The sequence below is a fragment of the Balaenoptera ricei genome, chromosome X (genome assembly GCF_028023285.1).
Source record: "Balaenoptera ricei isolate mBalRic1 chromosome X, mBalRic1.hap2, whole genome shotgun sequence".
NCBI classification, from domain to species: domain Eukaryota; kingdom Metazoa; phylum Chordata; class Mammalia; order Artiodactyla; family Balaenopteridae; genus Balaenoptera; species Balaenoptera ricei.
Genome location: NC_082660.1, coordinates 104,190,601 through 104,209,721, shown reverse-complemented (window position 1 = coordinate 104,209,721; position 19,121 = coordinate 104,190,601). Strand labels below are relative to the sequence as shown.

The 19,121-nt window shown below is 40.9% G+C and overlaps 1 long non-coding RNA gene across 2 annotated transcripts; it reads left to right on the top strand.

Moving 5' to 3' along the window:
* Positions 1 to 2,576: 2,576 nt before the first annotated feature.
* LOC132357719 (uncharacterized) lies at positions 2,577 to 18,042 on the top strand. Of its 2 annotated transcripts, none has more exons than XR_009500279.1 (4): positions 2,577 to 2,748; positions 8,242 to 8,357; positions 12,821 to 12,915; positions 17,822 to 18,042. It is a non-coding gene; the product is annotated as an uncharacterized LOC132357719 (long non-coding RNA). The 2 variants fall into 2 exon arrangements; XR_009500280.1 differs by lacking the exon at positions 17,822 to 18,042 and adding an exon at positions 13,565 to 13,825.
* Positions 18,043 to 19,121: the final 1,079 nt, after the last annotated feature.

Here is a 19,121-nt window from a genome sequence, read left to right as displayed (position 1 = left end):
CCAACACTCGGAGGGGTACGTTTCACAAAGTTCTAACCTTTCGAAGGGTTGATTACAATATGGAAAATATACCATTCACTGAAACCGAGAAAATTAACAAAAGTCCTGACAATCAAGTGCTCTACGAATGTTTTTTATAAGCCAATTCCATAAATAAATATCCAGTTAGAAACAAAGTTTACAGGATTTTAAATTATCAATGGTGAAAGATTATATGCTTAGGGTAATGTTAATACACACATGGAAATCTACAGGAGGAACACTTTAAAATTCCCGTAGGACAGACAAGTAGACTTAAACAAGAATAAAGATGTACTACATTCTCGGATAAACAGACTTAGACTCAAGAACATTAACAATTCTTCATCAGTTAATCAAGCAATCCATTCTAATCCCAAAGAAAATCCAAAAGGCTTTTGAACACTTTGTTATTTTCCACTGTTAATAAGGGAAAACAAACAGGCAGAGATATCCAGGAGAGTTATGACAATGAATAGCCATGTTGTGAGAGAACTAGTCATACCACATGTGAAAATATATAGTAGAACACAAAGTTCAAGAATAGACCTGAAGACATACAAGAATTTAGTATACACTGAGGCAGTCTCCCAAATCAATGAGAGTACAGACAGCCTTGGGACAAAGTGATACCCATCTAGAATAGGCTCATAGTTCCACACCTCTCACAATAAACCACGATGAACTGTACAGGCATCCAAGAATTAAAGGTACAATGCACAGAACCATACAACTACTAGAAGAAGTAATGGGCAAGATTCCTTTATAGCTCGGGAGCAGGAAAAGCCTTTTGTACGCCTGACCCAAAAATCCATTAAAAAAACAAAAAGGATAAATGTGAACACCTAAAATTTACCATGCTAACGAAAAAAGCATAATCGAAGTTAGAAAAGCATTGATAAACGGGAAAAAAGTATTTAATTCACATCAGTAGTCTTCCTAACATAGAGAACAAGCTTCTAGATATCGTTTAAGAGTAACAACCAAGAGAAAAAGACATTACTAGTTCACAGAAAAAGAGCCACAAAAGGCTCTTAAATATACCAAAAGATTCCCCAGCCGCACATATAAAGGAAATACAAACAAAAACTACACTATAACTTCATACAAGGTATGAGTTCCCAACCAAGACCTGCCCTTTCAGAGGGGCCTGTATTACCTGCCATTTCCTCACCTCTCTTGAGTCTGACTTGTCTCAAATCCCCTTTACCCATGAAATGGTTATAATCCCACTGTAAACAAAGTACAGTCCTTTATATGAAAATCCCTGACCCTTTAATTTCGATTGCCCTCTCATGCCATCAAATGTCTACAGAAGTTCTTCGAATTTTTAAATTTTGGTAATAAGGCCAATCTTCTGCCAATTATCAGTAACAAGAAACAAGCATTTGCACGAACACGCACCCTTAACAGTGTCATAAAAAAAACTGTGGTTTTTTTTCCTTTTGGAGTTTTTTGTCCACATATAATTTGCTCCCCTTATTCATATTTTGTATTATTACCATGAACTTTTATCTTTGATAACCTGAAATTATTTCTTTAAAAAGCTTCATTGCTTCTTTCATTAATAAAAGGCCTCCTGTTACTGCACAGAACTGTAAATAGATAAAAAACATTAACCACCAGTATTCCCATCACTTGCAGAGACCCTGAAAATCTGGGGGTTTAATCTTCCATGTGGTTAAATGCATACGTGAAAATGGAGCTAGAACTTCTTTAGGTCAAAAATTCACGAAAGGAAATGTTACTTCTCTAGGGATACATTCCGGGCAGCCCAGTCCCTGTCGGCAGCGCACTCAATCCCACCCAACCAAGCCGACCCTCCTGCGGCCACGTAAATGGGGAGGGAAGGAAGAAGGAGCTGGCGGCCCCGCGCTCTCCTCCTGCCCTCCCCGCCCTCTGGCCACAGGGAACCGCTTCCCTAGGGGCTCTACTTGGACGCTCTCCCTACTGGCGCCAGTGCACAGAACTCAGGCGGCGGTACAATCCCGGCGCCCACGCTCAGCCAGCCTCGCCTAAACGCCAGACCCCGGCCGGGCCCACGCGGCGCCCCCTCGGCCCGTCCCCGCCTCCCCCCGAGCCGGCCAGGATGCAGCGACCATTGGCCTACGGCGCACGCCAGGCATACGCTGCCCAGACGGTAGAGGACGGGGAGGGCCCCCGGGATCAGAACGGCTGCCGGACGGAGCCCAGCCCCCGGCCCCGCGTCGCCCCGCGTCAGGGAAAGGAAACGAAGGAGGCTGAGGGGACCCACCTGGTTGAGGCCACGCTCCGGCGGGACAAGCCCGGTCAGTTCTGAACCTTGCGCGGGGGCCGGCGGGACTCGACGGCGCCCCACGCCCACCCCTGCCGTAAAGCGGCGCCTGCGTGGCCCCGCGTAGACGACCCCCACCCCGCCCCCTGTCGTCGGCGTCTCCTCGGAGAAGCCCGGGAGGTGGGGCGCGGCGGGGGGGAGGGCGAGGGGGAGAGGAGGGGTTGGGAATCCGGGTTCCTCGGTGTTGGCCCCGCCCAGGGGAGGGGTGGGACATCCTCAATTGGTCCCAGGTGCCGAGAGGCGGGAGAGGGGAGCTTGGGAAAGTCTGCGAGGAAACCTCCCGTGTTTCGCTCTCTGCTCGGGAGGACCAACTTGTCCCCCTTGTAGGGGCCTTGCCGCCAACGATGTATGCGAAGGAACAGTAAAACGGAAATTTTACCGTTCAACGGTCGCAAGACTATTTAGAGGAAAAAAGTGTAAGTACACTTGCAAACGATGTGACGAGTTTGTATCCTTCATATGCTTGAGGTTACTAATACTTGAATTGCTCCCTCCTCAGGTGGGAGGCAGAGTCCCAAGAGCAGGCCCTCCCTGCGCCCCGTCACCTCCCGCTCTTTGCCAAGGACCTGCTAGGGAGCCCGCGCCTCTGAAGCGGTTTTCCCGGGGCTGCTGCAGGTGGTGTCCACACCGCCTAGGTGGGTGGGGGGGATGTGCTGCGTCCGAAGGAGTCGCAGCGACTCGCAGGTTTCTCCTGCCTGGCGGGCGCCTTGACTTGTTGTTTCCTGTTGAGAAAAGGAACACGCTCCTCTAGAGAAATAACCTTCACATCAAGGAGACACATGTAGCATAGAGAGGAAAAGGAAGATGACAGGTGATGCCGCCACTCAGAGACGAGGGGTGTTAAACTGGGGCCTGTATCCACCCAGTAGCTTGTTCCCTGCAGAGGGGTGCAGCGGAGGAGAGAGAGCACGGGAGAGAGATTCAAAGACAGACCTTTAGAAACAACTGTCTCTAGGATCGTGGGTAACCGGCAGCTTTCTGGTGACTAAAACGGTCGAGACTGTGAAGATGCTTTTGTTAACTCTTTCTTTCCATTGACAAATGTAATTATTGCTTGGTTATTTCTTAAGAAAAAACATCTCCAGAAATACAGAAGTTTTTCAAGGGAGAACCGAAGTCACCCCTGCCCCTATCCACTCCCCAGTGTAATCACCCTTCCAAGAAACACTTAAAAGAAATCCATGGGCTCTGCAACGACCCCAGGGCAGCACAACTGGCCTGCTGACTGCCCCTAACTCCTCAGGATTTCCTGCCTCCATTCTGCTCCCCGACTGAGCACCTGCACAGGCCCAGGCCCCCCAAGACCGCCTGCTGTCCGGCTAGTCCCAGCCTTGGCTCAGGCTCTGACTCACAGCGCCTTTTCTCACCCATTCCCTGCTGTTTGGGCAGAGCTGGTGGGAATTTCCAGGGCAGAAGGGAGGAGGACAGTGAGGACCCTGAGGTGCTTAGTTCTGGCCAGGCAGCTGCCTTTTTGCATTTCAGGTCACCACAGGAAAACCTCACAAAGCGCAGCTGCCTTCAACTCCTAGGGAGTGAAGGGAGGGCTTCATGCTCTGCTACAACTTGCCCGCCTTGTTGAGGGTGGAAAGTGAAGAGAGCTTCCACCTCCTCGCCACGCGGAATTACCTGACCAGTCCCTGGGCTCTGGATCTCAGCTGCCCCTCTGGATTCCTCTGTGAGTTTCTTTTCCTTCACTCTAGGGAGTAGTGGCTGTTTCTCCATGCAGAGATCCAAGTCAAAGTCTTTTTTCTGTCTCCATTCCCTGGATGAACACAGATGCAATAACCACTCATTGTGCCAGGAAATCGAGGTCCAAAGAGGCTACGTGGCTTTGCCAATGTGAACCAGGAGTGGTTCACACACACAAGGGGCGGGGGTGGTGGGGGGTGGGGACGGGGGCGTCTCATGCTGCAAATCCATTGCTCTCTCCATGCAAATGGCCACTGAGGGCAAGAGAAGATGTTCAACGTCATTAGTCATTAGGGAGACCAACATCAGAATCACAAGAGATACCACTTGACGTCTACCAGGGCAGCTGTAATTTTAAAAATGGAAAATAAGAAGTGTAATAAGGATGTGCAGGAATTGAACCCCTCATACACTGGCTGGTGGGAATGTAAAATGGTGCGGACACCGTGTAAAGCAGTTCGGCACTTCCACCAAAAGTTAAACATAGAGTGACCACATGACCAGCAAGTCCACTCCTAGACACGTATCCCAGAGAACTGAAAACATTCAAACAAAAACTTGTACGTCAACGTTTACGGCAGCCTTATTCACAAAGCCAAAATGGGGGAAGCAACCCAAATGTCCATCGACTGATGAATTTTTAAACAAAATATGCTATACCCTTACCATGAGTTTTTATTTAGCCATAATATGGAATGAAGTAGTGATACGTGCTGAAATACGGATGAATCTTGGAAACATTATGATACATGAAAAAAGCTAGACACCAAAGAACACACATTGTAAGATCTGATTCACGTGAAGTACCCAGAACAGGCAGATCTACAGAGAGAAAAAATCCACGCGTGGTTGCCATAGGGCTAGTGAGAAGGGAACGTTAGGAGGAAAACTTTTTCTCTACCGTCTTAGGTTCAACTGGCTAGGGGCCTGAAAATTAATTATCGGTAAATTAATCGGAGAAAAGTTTATTTACCATGAAGGAGCTTTCAGATGAAGAGGCTCCCTAGACGGCTAGAGATAGGGGTTTATAGACCAACTTCGCAAGGGGGCTTGGTGGATCAGGACTTCAAAGGATGGAAGGGTCTGATGAGGCTTATTTACACCATCTTCTGGAATGTTCTCATGTCCAAGATCAGGCCTCCCTGCTTAGAGACACGCCCCCCCCCGTGTGGGTGGGGTTGTGGCAGCTGTCTCTTATAAAGTTCTGCTTTAGCCAGATAAGGGCAGTTCAGAGAAGACTTATTTCTGCCTCTGTTGTAGCTCAGATGTTTTCAATTTGAAGTAATCTTTGTACCATTCAGGCCGGTTTCAGTCCCATCCCGAGAATAGGGAACGGCAGATAATAAGTATGGACTTCCTTTTGGGGGTGATGAAAATGTCCTAAAATTTATTGTGGTCACGGGCCCACAACTGTCTGACTATAGTAAAAATCAGTGACTAGTACATTTTAACATTGTGGATTACATGGTACATGAATAGCATATCAAACATTTAAAAAGCAAGCCAACACATACACTTAATAAAATTTCAGTAAAAGGTAGATGGTACATTTTACAATGTGGGTGAATCAAGGTGAGAATAGTACAACCCACCGATCAACCCCCGTCTCCCCGGCCAGGGGAAACTTTTTGTTTCCCATCAAAAGTGTGGGAAACAGCGCGGGTGTTCTGATGTGATACAATTGACACTGTACAGTACAGTGCAATCTGATACTCCTGTTGTATCATATAGGAGTACAAAGCATCAAGTCTAAAATGTGCCTGCTAAGGGACATTTCCCTGGTGGCGCAGTGGGTTAAGAATCCGCCTGCCAACCCAGGGGACACGGGTTCGAGCCCTGGTCCGGGAAGATCGCACATGCCGCGGAGCAACTAAGCCCGTGCGCCACAACTACTGAGCCTGCGCTCTAGAGCCCGCGAGCCACAACTGCTGAGCCCGCGTGCCACAACTACCGAAGCCCGCGCGCCTACAGCGCGTGCTCTGCAACAAGGAGAAGCCACCGCACGCCGCAACTAGGGAGGGCCTGCGCGCGGTGGCGAAGACCCAACGCAGCCAATAAATAGATAAATAAATAAATTTATAAAATGTTCCTGCTAAAATAACTGAGCCTGAATCTAACCATACCCAGAGATCTCACTACGGGTTATTCTGTTTCTACTGGAACATGTTCAGGACAGGATGCATATAGAGTAACACTGAATGTGAGTAATTCTACAGGACAAATAATCTAGTCTTTTCATCAAAGGAATAGCAAAGAAAAAACGGGGAGGGGCTGTTATAGATGAAAAGAGGACTAAGTCCTATTTCAGCGAATGCTATGTAAGATACTTCTTTGGATCCTAATAAGAACAAATCAAATTTAAGAGAGATATTTAGGTCAAATAGATACATTGGACATGGATGGTTTCCTGTGGCATTAGGGAATAATTGTAATTTTTCTTAGATGTAATGACGGTATTTTGGTTATGTTTTTTTAAAGCCCTGTTTGTTATAGTTTATGTTACCGCAGAGTATGTGGAGGAAATAACTTCTTTGGGTTTACACACGAAGTCGTAGGATATCTGGAATATGCTTTGGAATATGCTAGAAAAAAAAAAACAAATAAATCTTAAGTGGCAAAACGCTGATTGTTGAAGCTCCTTGACCGACATACAGAATTCTGGATATATTGTTCTATCGGCTTTGTTTGAAATGATCCGTGATACAGAGCTAAAAGTATCCACAAAAGCAACTGTGCCAACCAACACTGATAAAGTAATCGTGTTTTGAGTATGTTATTGAGTAATATGGGTGAAAACACCAACCTAAAAGAGTTGATTCTGGTTGCATTTACAGAGCTGTAATCGGTTGTGTCTCCAGTTAGGACTGGAAACAGGTGGTTTTTGTTTTAAGTACTGTAGAATTATCCAACCACTTCATTAAAGCGTAGGGTATCTATTTTTAATGATCTCTTGTGTGAGAATGTAAATACGGGGAGGAGATTCTGAAAGACGCACACTCTACAGGTGACAGGGTCAGCTCTGGGAATGGCATGAACATTAGGGCTGGTGGCCAAAGGTGACCTTCATCATTTGCTGAGCACCTACTATGTGCCAGATGCTACTGTTCTTCGTGCTGGACATACAGACACGAAAGAGACCTAAAGTCCTTGCTCACATGGGGCTCACATTCTAGTGGGGGAGACTGAAAGGTAAGCTCAATAAGACCCACGTGTATTATAATGACGCGTGCTGTGCAGCACACGAAGGCAGGGAAGGGGAATAGGTCTGGGGGAGGGATCTGCACCTGCAGGTAGGTTGTATGGAGAAGGCCTCACTGAGAAGGGGACATAAAGACCTGAAGGAAGAGACGGGGTGGGGTGGGGGGGACCCTGTGGACATCTGGGGGATGATCCTCTGAGGATCATATCCTGTGTGCCTCTTACTAATGTTATGCTGTTAAATCATTTAGACACTTACAAATAGTCATTGACCCTCCAGTTTTGAAGCAGGAGGCGCTGTGGTGTATTTCTGTCCGTTTGGAATTGGTCAGGGTTAGGGCCACACAATTACCTTGATGAGGATACGGTTGAAGACCTTAGCCACTTTGAATAAATCGAGGTTCTAGCCATGCATACTAAGTGTGTGCTCCTATAAAATGGATCTTTTTGGAATACGTGTAGAGATTGGTCCCTACAGAGCATCTTGCTGAAGTGGCTCGGTCCACTTCTGTAAGTTGTTTATAGCTACGCGACTGACAGTGCTGAACAAAACCCAAACTGTCATTTGCCCCTTGGGCCAGGACGCTCATCCCTCGTGGAAATCAATCAGTTATAAGTGGGAGAACATTTCTGTATCTGTGGCTGTAGGGCTGACAGTTTATTTATTTATTTCACTAACCTCAGGGACAGTAGGTTAGGGAAGCAGAAAGGCTGATCCGGTATCTCTGACCACAAGCCTCAATGCCAGCAAATTACCATATGAAGTGACCAAATGGTCACAGTGGATTACGTCACAGTGGGTTTGCAGTATAAAGTCCAGACCATCTGTAGCTGTAGGCTTATTTCTCCTAAGGGTAGGCAGTGGCTGGATGGGGGTCTTTTGCAGAACTAGGAAAAGGCTGGTGTGTTTTTGTTTTGTTTTGTTCCTTTGTTTTTTACTTTTTTCACGCTGAATTCTTACTTAGGGAAATTAATCTGTATCTGTGGCCAAGGTATTCAACAATACGTTCTTTCCTTTTCAGGTCACAGTTTGGTAAGAAGATCCAAGGGCACGATCAACAGCTCGTGCACTGCCTTGGTGTGGACCCAGAGTTCAAGCACAGACGAAGATCAGACACTGACTTCACACTTCTGATAGGTACGCAGTACAGCCCTCAGTTGTGCTTTGATTCTGTTTCCCCCTTCTGTACAATAGGCTCCCCTCTCAAGGCAGGTCTCTCACCGAACTTCCTCTTGTTAGTGTCTGGCTAGCACCACGTCCAGGTATACTCAGTCCCTGTAATTGTTCATCGTGATGATCAGGAGAGTTCTGCCTGTGCGATTCAAATATCAACCTATCTGGTAAGTTCCAACACCCCTGAACTCAGTTGAAACTCGAAGCCCAGAAAAGGCCATTATTTTACTAGAGCCGATTTCACACATCTGATAGGTATGGAACATAACTCCCAGGTGTACTTTGTGTTTTACCCCCTTGCTTTTTACAAAGGCGACTTTCTGAAATGTTTTAATCCAGTTTATACTGGTGCCATGGAGGCACGTTCTTCACGCTCAAGACTGAGCAAAGGCAGGGTTAGTTCGGTAACCTGGGACCTTTTAAAGCTATAAAAAATAGCCCGACATTTTCATAAACCCTAGAGCTAGGAAAGAATTTGAGGGGATCCTGTTTGTCCCCTGGATTGCTGAGAAAAGGACCTTCTGTCATCCTACACTGGAATCTCGTGAGAAGGATGATGTGAAGCTTCTCATGTGAAATGTACCTTGCTGTATAGCGCCTCCTAGTTTAAGAAGTTTTTTTTATACCGTATTGAAATCTCCATTGGTAAGGATCCAGATACACTCAAAGGATACCAAAGGATACACTCATTTGTCGATTCTTTACAGGAGGAAAACTAGAGCTGTCAAATGCCAATTCTATAGTATTCTTCTGGTCTACAGCACAGGGCAGGCTCAGTAATAATGAAAGAGGAATAGCTTATTATTGTTTATGATGTGTTGTTCTTTTGTGATTTTAACAGTAATACACCCGTAGGTGATTTAGAAAGTTATACAGGTTTGATGGGGGAGTCATAAGGGACTGTTTTCCAGTAGTTGTGCTGGCTGATCACCTCTTATGGACCATACCATTGGCACGCTCTCCTGTTGATGTGGGTGAGCGGGTCAGGGTTCAGCAGACACTGGCTTCGTGTGCTGTATGCCAGCTTTTTATGACGACTGTGTTCTGTGAATCAGCATTTGGGGCAGGGAGAGATGAGGGGACCAGAGACGGTAGTCAGCATCATAACCCCCTCATGACCTCATCAACCTGCCACCTCTGATCTTGAACACATCCTTGTACTTCTCCAGGTTTTGATATCTCTAACTAATTTCTGGGTAAATCCATGAAAAGTTCCTACATATTTATGGTCAAGGACCTTTTCGAGAAGCTGATGAATACTGTGGAAATTAATTTTTTAAAAATGCATATCTGTACATACATACACAAATTAGCAGCTACTTCAGGAAGTTTAAGGAAACCTATGGACCTCTCTTAAGAGCACCTAGACTTAGGGAGTTCACTGTCTCTTCCAATTTCACACATCTGTGGTTCTAGTGCCTCCCACCATTCAAATCATATCAGGCCCCTGCCTGAAGCTCTCCAATAATTTCCCATTGAAATTAGAATGAAAATATTTACCAGGCATGGCCAGCAATGAACAAGATCGGGCTGCTCTTTTGCCCTGATCACTCAACCTCTTTTCTCCTTGGTTACTTTGCCCTAGACACACAGGTATGTTCCTTCTGAGCTTTATTAACAGGAGTATAATAGGCAGAAGATAAACTGCCCTGTTTACAGTGTACATCTTGATAACTATTGACATATGTTCCACCTGAGAGATGATCACCACACTCAGAATAATGAACACATCCATCACACCCAAAAAAGTTTTTGCTTCCTTGGTGTGTATAGTAATGACAACTACATTTTGCTCCAAAGAGGTTCTCTAGTTATTTATTTCATCCTTAACTAGGGGTAATTTATTATTAAGACAATTTCATGTATATTAAGAAACATGTACCCAAAGTGTTTGAATGTTCCTGAGAAGTTCCTTTCTTTATGTAGTTGGTATTTTCTGCCGTAGATCAAATGTTACTGAAGTGAAAGTTTTCACAGAAATCTTGAGTTAATGGGTGTTATTGTATATCCTCCCATTGCTGCTTTTGGTTTAAGGGTCATTTTGAGTCTTCGTCATTATAAATGTGGATTCATTGGCACATTTCCACCCATAATGAATCATGAAACAAATTTTAATTTCTGTAATCATAAAAGTTAAAAAGTATTTGGAATCCTTTAAAAATGGTGAGAATGTGGTCAAAATATATTCATGAATACTTGGTTATTGTCCTCGACAAACCTAGTGTTAAATTCATTCAGTTAGCTAAGCGAAGTGTATGTAGTAGCTTATGCTCTATATGTGTACATGTCAGTTTCTGTTTAGTGTCAATTGACGTAAAAATGATAGTCGGCATAGTAAAATTATAGGCTTGCCACCTTTTGCCTGAGGGAACTGACATAATAATCTCTAATTGCTTGTGTTTAACCTTAATTGATTGTTTTGTGGACTGGGCAAAAGTTGAGGAAAATTGTTAACAACAGCAATGGAAATTTCCAAAAATGTTTAAGGCTTATTAAATATTGATATGATTATTTTACTCAATTTAATCACATTACATATACTCTCCTCTATCTTTTGTGAGACTTTCAAAATGTTTTTTCAGTTATACAGTACTTTACCTTTCTGGATCCATAACCACATATATTGAATTATTGGTAGATATTGATTTTTTGGTAGTGCAATAGTGAAGCACTGTAAACAAGTGAAATGTCTATCAATTGGCAAGTGGTTAAAGAAATATATTATACAGCCTGACAAACTGTGAAATATGTGTTTGGGTTTCTTTGTGAACATATGCCTTCATTTCTATTGACGTATAATTTACTATTGTAAAACTCACTTTCAAAGTGTACAAAACTGAGTTTTGATAAATGTATATAGTCATGTAACCACTATCACAATCAAGATATGAAATATTTCTATGACCCCAGAAAGTTCTCTGGTTCCTTTCTAGTCAGTGATCTCACTCTACTTCCATCCCTTGGAACTACTGATCTAGTTTCATGTAGTTCTGTCTTTTTTAAAAATAATATACATGGAATCATAACGTAATGATCCTTTTGTTTCTGGCTTCTTTCACTTAGCACAATGCTTTTGAGATTCATCCATGGCATTGCATATATCAGTGGTTCATTCATTTTTATTGTTGAGAAGTATTCTAATGTACTGATATATGACAATTTGTTTATTCATCAGTTGCTGGACATTTGGATTGTTTGAAGGATTTGGTGTTTCTGAAAATCGTTACAGGAAAATTTTATATCTTCATATAGATTTGAGTTACAGAATAGAATCCATCTATTTCAACCTAAAGGATTCCTTTTAACATTTCTTGTAGGGCAGATTTAGTGGTAATGAACTCTCTCAGCTGTCGTTTGTCTTAGAATGTGTTAATTTCTCTCTCATTTTTGAAGGACAGTTTTTACCAGATATAGAAATCTCGGTTGACAGTTTTTTTCTTTCAACAACTTAAACATATCATCCCACTTCCTTTCGGCTTGCTAGATTTCTGCTGGCAAATCTGCTGATAATCGTATCCCTTTTAAGTGACAAGTTGCTTTTCTCTTGCTGCTTTCAAGATTCTGTCATTGACTTTAGACAGTTTGATTACAGTGTGTCTCAATATGATTTTCTTTTGTTTTATCCTACTTCAAAGTTCATTAAACTTGTTGGATTTGTAGGCTAAAATATTTTATCAAATTTTGGAAATTTTCAGCCATTATTTCTTCAAATAATCTCTCTGCCCTTTTAGCTTGCTGTTTTTCTGGGACTGCCATAATGCATATATTGGTCTACTTAATGATATCTGATAAGTCATTTAAGCTCTGTTTACTTTTCTTTATTCCTTTTTCTTTCTATTCCTCAGATTCTGTCATTTGTTTTTCCTAATAAAATAAGGTTACTATAATCTACTGTTCCTTCCTTATCACCTTTAACAGATGTAGAAGAAAAACACTAGCCTTTTTATATTAAAGTGATAAATGAAAGGAAATTAGATTGCTCAAAGGATATGTTTAGAAATAAGCAACCTAAATAATTTCCATTTCATTCCTTCACATTTCTCTTTCTTCAATAGGTAGTTCCTTGTAGAACTGTGAGATAGTTACCTAGTTCTATCTGCTGTGATCTCTAAAGTCACTCTTTTTGATAGCAACAAAATGGTATAACCTCTCCTCCTTTCTCTGTCTCTGCTTAGAGTGACCCCACTTGGCTTCTTTCAATTTTCTAAGTAGAAAATTTCAAATGATACTGCTACTTCATGCAGACTTGCTGAAATTTGAGTTTGCTTTTTCTTTCCATGTGAATGACTTACACAAATGCTTTTGAACAAATGCCAGCTTTATTAATATCTTAATGTTATTTATATCTAGATTTTCTTTCACTTTCACGAAAGCATAGCTGCAATTCTATTAGGTTCTACCAAAAGTTTCATTCCTTTTTCTCCTAGATCCTGTGAAACCTTAGTATAGTATTTCTCTCCTGCTGGTGGAAGAGAGAAGCACAAGACTAAAAGCTCTCTGGTTTTCAGCCTCTGATAGTAAGGTAAAGTGCTTACATACTCTGTCTCTCTAGAGTTTGCCTTGTCTTGGAGATAACCAAGTTTTCTATCATTCCATAAATTATAGAGTATCGTTGAAGTAACTTCAGGATTTTTTTTTTTGCTTTTTTCTCTGCTAGAGAAAATTCTAAGAGCATGAGTATATAATGTTTGCATGAAGTTGTCAAGTTTATTGATGAAAGAAATTTCATGCTTTTTGATTAATAGATCTTTATGCATCTAATATATGCACTCTTGCATATATTGTGCATTCTTGTTTTAAGTAGCACATTCAAAATTCCCTTTGAGAATCTTAGAATCCACTTAGTTTGGGGCTTGCATTGTTAGCAGATACCACAAGAATGGAGCAAATGATGACTATGTATCTGCCCTAGATTTCTGTATTTGTGTATTTTGGGAAAAGGAGCACTGAAAAATAACAAAGAAATTTCAGTGCTTGATGTTTTATTCTGATAACCAACATTTAAAATTAAAATGAAAGCATGTATGTTCTCCCAGTGGCTGCCTGCATGCCTTCTCTTTTTGTGAGCCATTTAAAGTAGTAGTATAAAATAGTTAAAAGAAGTCATTAAAAAGTTTCAGTTTTGGGCTTCCCTGGTGGCACAGTGGTTAAGAATCTGCCTGCCAATGCAGGGGACACGGGTTTGATCCTTGGTCCGGGAAGATCCCACATGCTGCGGAGCAACTAAACCCGTGTGCCACAACTACTGAGCCTGCGCTCCAGAGGCCGTGAGCCACAACTACTGAAGCCCGCATGCCACAACTACTGAAACCCATGAGCCTAGAGCCCGTGCTCTGCAACAGGAGAAGCCACCGCAGTGAGAAGCCCGCGACCCGCAACGAAGAGTAGCCCTTGCTCACTGCAGCTAGAGGAAGCCTGCATGCAGCAACGAAGACCCAATGCAGCCAAAAATAATAAATAGAATAAATAAATTGTTTTTTAAAAGTCTCAGTTTTGTCATTAATTGGCTATAGCTTTAAGTATGTCATTTATACTCCTTGGATCTTAGTTTCTTCATTATCAACAGGGGAGGATAAGATTAGTGGACTTCTAAGAAGACTGCTTCCAGTTCATATATTTCAGATCTGCATGATTCTGATTCTATGTGTGGTTACAGATTGTTTAGCTAATTTAAATTTCAAGCAGGAAGATTGAGTGCCTCTCTGCAAATGTACCAATGAAACATTTACAAAAGGAAATTGTGGACAGTGTGTTTGTGCAGTTACCAAACTAAAAAATAATGTGGAGAAAACTTTAGGAGGGGAGATGAGAGTGTGGATTCAGAGAAAACGTGGATAATAATCAAGTTGAACAAGCTCACATTGGAGGACCTCCATCTTCTCAGTGAACTAGCAAATAAGTTTATTTACTGTCCATGAAGGCTCTTTGGTAGTTTTGAAATTTAAATAGACTAGAAAAGTTTTGGATCAGCCTCTGTGGGGTCCAGGACTCAGGTAGGGATGAATAAAAAAATTATTAAGTAGTATTTCAGGTTTGACCCCCCAAACACTATCATTATCCAGATTGCTCACCTGCTCTTTCCTCAAACTTGGATATGAATGACTTTTTATAATTTCCAAAAGTCAAATATACTCTGTGGGTTAATATTTAGTAATAGTGAAAGTAGTTTTTATTGTTCTACAAACTCTAAAGACAATTCTAGATAAGAAGATAAACCACTTTTGGAAACAGAATTAGCATCATTTGGATGAGCGTGCAACCTTCTAAAATGACCTGAAGTGACATTGGCAACAAAGGTCAAGTAAGATAAATATTACCTTTTCTATAGCTGGACTTGAGCAGTGTTCATTCTACAACTTCAGGCTTGTTTGAATCTGTTTAGAGTCCTGACTGAGGCAGGGCCTTGGACAAGATACAATGGAAGGATGTCCACCATTCAGATGATCTCTCTGACTTAGCACTACAGTTTAACTTCTCACATTCCTACTTTTAACATTTTATATAAGTGTTTTGGTTAGCCATCTTAAGAAGAATGCATTTTTGATGTCCAATTTTGCAGAACACCTCTTTTTGCATGCTAGACAATTCACGGTGTGGTAGAAAGATTCTAATTTGTATTAATATGCATCAATTTGAACATTCTACAAGTGCAATCTCTTTTCAAGGTTAAATATAGTTAAGAAGTTGAATTGCTTGAGAACTTTATGATTTTTTTTAAAAAAGTACAGAGATTTCTGATATACCCTCTCACCCTGCTCCCAGTAAATATATTGAATTAGTATGATTCATTTGTTACAGTTGATGAGCCAATTTAAATACATTATTTTTAACTAAAGTCCATAGGGTGCATTAGGTTCACTCTTTGTGTTGTACATTCTATGGGTTTTAACAAATACATGATGGCATGTATCTACCATTATAGACTCACACACAATAGTTTTACTTCCCTAAAAATCTTCTGTGCTCCACTTATTCACCCCTCTCTCCCCAACCCTGAACCCCTCACAATCACTGGCCTTTGAACAATCTGAATAGGTTTGCCTTTTCCAGAATGTTATATACTTGGAATCCTACACTATGTAGCTTTTTCAGTTTGGTTTCTTTCACTTAGCAATATGCATTTAAGTTTTCTCCATATCTTTTCTTGTCTTCATAGCTCATTTCTTTTAATCAGTGATTTCTTTTACTCTATTGTATGGATGTACCACAGTTTATCCATGCACCTATTGGAGGACATCTTTTTTAGGTCCCATTTTCTTATTCATTAAATTTAAATGTATGGTATGAAATATTAAAAAACCATACTAATTTCTAAGATCTACATTTCAACAGAAAAACATTAAAAATGTCCATGATAAATCAAGAAAAACTCCTTGGTCCACCCATTTTTTCTTTTTCTTTTTTTTCCCAGGAGTGAAAATGGGTTTGTTTGCCTTTGGTTGGTGACATATTTCTCCATTATTACCACCACTAGTACTAGCTCTACCCCCAATTGTCATGATAATAATCATGACTGAGGGTCTGAGATTTAATGCTCTATTTCATACATAATATTGTTTTGAGCTTTCGTGAAATGATATTATTAAGTGAACATCTATGGTGGTGATCACTGCAGGGAAATGAAGAATTCAGAGCTCAATCCTAAGCTTAAGCACTGAACCCAGGTGATGAAACTATATATTGTGTCATGTTACAGTAAGTTCTATGGTAGAAAATTATTTTGTTAGATGGAAGAAAAATGTGACCAGTAGCAGACTTTCTGGCAAATTAACACTTTAGTTTAAATAACTCTACAGATTTTATTTTCTAAGACAATAAACATTCAGGCATTAGTTTCTTAAACTACCCTGAATGTTTTGTGATAGAATGTATTACACAAGCAAAACTTTTGAGAGGAAATTTTCATGATGGTGTGAATAATTGAGCCATGGTATTTCCTTTCAAGAAGAAAATCCCCATTTTAATGATTTCCCAAAACCCTCTGTAGACCTCTGAGAATCTGGACTACCATAATTTAATAACCTATAAACTTTATATATCCACCTTTGACAAAAGCTCCCATGTATACTTAAAATTTTCATCAGTGTCTGAATTTTACAGCTGATTAAGTACTGTCCTCAATACGTATTTGTTTCTTAAATTGGTCTGTTTCCACATTCGACTTAAAAGTTATGTCAAAAGTCACCAGTGGGGCTTCCCTGGTGGCGCAGTGGTTGAGAATCTGCCTGCTAATGCAGGGGACACGAGTTCGAGCCCTGGTCTGGGAAGATCCCACATGCCGCGGAGCAGCTGGGCCCGTGAGCCACAATTACTGAGCCTGCGTGTCTGGAGCCTGTGCTCCGCAACAAGAGAGGCCGCGATAGTGAGAGGCCCGCGCACAGCGATGAAGAGTGGCTCCCACTTGCCACAACTAGAGAAAGCCCTCGCACAGAAACGAAGACCCAACATAGCCATAAATTAAAAATAAATAAATAAATAAAAATTAAAAAAAAAAAAAGTCACCAGTGAACCCCAAATGACCCAATCTAGTGGCCTTTTCCTAGCCTTTTTCTGTATTTATAATGTTTTATAATTTTAATAAAGGTTTCATTTTTTCCTGTCCTCCTACTTCCCTTTTCACATCTCTGAGAAGTCATTTACTCTCCCTTTTACTTCCCAGTGTGGCATTCTCCAAGGTTCTGTCCTCAGCTCATGACAAATAATATGCATTCATGAGGAGATAGTCTGCTATAGTAGTAAGGGAACTAAATTAGGTGTGGGAACTGCATTAAAATCTTACTCATGTTTCACACTACCTGCATAAGCTTTGTTCAGTCACTTAAATCTTGGAGTTTCATTTTCCTTGTTCACAAGAAGTGAGATAAAACTTGCCCTATCTATATTACAAGGTGATAATAAGAATCAAAAAGGATAATACATGTAAAAACTTTGATAATATATTACTATGCAAATGAATATTAATTATGTTATTAGAAGACAGGTAGGTCATTGGCACTGTGAGACAGACTCTTTGTATAAAGCTAATTGACCCTCAAGGACCTCAAACCCATGACCTTGTATTAATTATCCATGTTTGAACCAACTTATAGGATAGTTGGCTAGCCATATAGAATAATTCTTCTTTGCATATGTTTATCATGAAATATAATTTTTCATCATTTTGGGGAAGTATTTCAGAAAGCCTTTGATGAGGGTGCCAACTGTCCTCACATTAGGGTGTTAGCAGAAGTAGTCATTGTGTAGAGTTTAAAATGCTTATGAAATATCTGACTTATCAAATATCTGACTTATGCATGTACTATTAAGCCTTTGAATGTTGATAAATAAGCAATGTATAATCTATAAAAAAACACAAATGTCTACTGTTATGAATTGTTTACTGTATATTTTATTACAGGCACTTAAACACTGAATTATTTATATTACAGGAGCATGAGCCCTCAGCTTGCTCGTAAATTTCAGGACCTCTTCTCCTGCATCCACAGGCAGATAGAGGGTCATCCTCATCAACAGCTCTACCAGCGCCACCTCTACCTAGAAGAGTTGCTCCTCCTCCTCCAACTACTTTACCTAGAATAAGTAGTAAACCATCACCACCACCATCACTTTTGTTGGAGGATCTCTTCCTCCAGGATTACCACCTGCTCTGTCTCATGGAATGAAGCAAAAATAAATGTATAAACTTGAACTCTATATATTGAGTCTTGAACTGCATGACTTGATTCTCCTTTGAGAGAAATCAACTCGTCAAAGGGAAAACTTTTAACTAGAGTTTTTCAGTATCTTCTGGCCATTGGTGGTCATTAGTGTGTGAAAACTGCATAGCTGTGTACAAGTATGGTATAATTTTAGAGAATATGACTCTTGACTCTTTAACTTTCCTTTGTGAGCTCACCATCTTATGTTCCTCTTTCAGTACAGTCTCTCAATAATTGAAAACTCCATAGAGAATATGAAATTCATCTAGAAGGCAAAGTAGAATTAATAAAGTGATGTAAAGATAATTGTATTAGTTTCCTAAGCCTGCCATAATAAATTCCTACAAACTAGATGGCTTCAAAAAACAAAGTTTTCTGTCAATTCTGAAGGCCAGTAGTCCAAAATCAAGGTGTTGGCAGGGCCACACTCCCTCTAGAGGCTCTGTTCCTTGCCTCTTCCAGCTTCTGATGGCTGTTGGCATTCCTTGGCCTGTGGCCACATCTCTCTCTGCTTCATATTCACATGACAATCCCCTCTGTGTGTCTGTACACTTCTTCCTCTCTTTTATAAGGATACATGTGACTGCACTTAGAGCCCACTCAATCAAGGATAAGCCCCTCCTCTTAAGATCCTTAAGTTAATCACATCTTTTGCCATATAAGGTAATATTCACAGGTTCTATGGATTAGGACATGGCCATGTCCTTTTGTAAACCACCATTCATCCCACTACAATAATACAGGAAATACATTCTCAAATTAAGGGCAATTTTGTTTCTTTTTACCATCTTTAACTTCAAATGGTATAACATTCTTAGATATGAACATAAATATTTTTTGTAATTTTGAGCCTTATTATCTTAGTTATTTTTGTACTTAGAGAATGTTTCTATTTATTTTTAAACTTTCAGATAGTGTGGAGTAGGTGATAACATTCTGTGGTGACAAAAACCTAATTGCTTTTATTTATTTATTTTTATACATTTATTTATTTATTTGTTTTTATTTTTGGCTGTGTTGGGACTTTGTT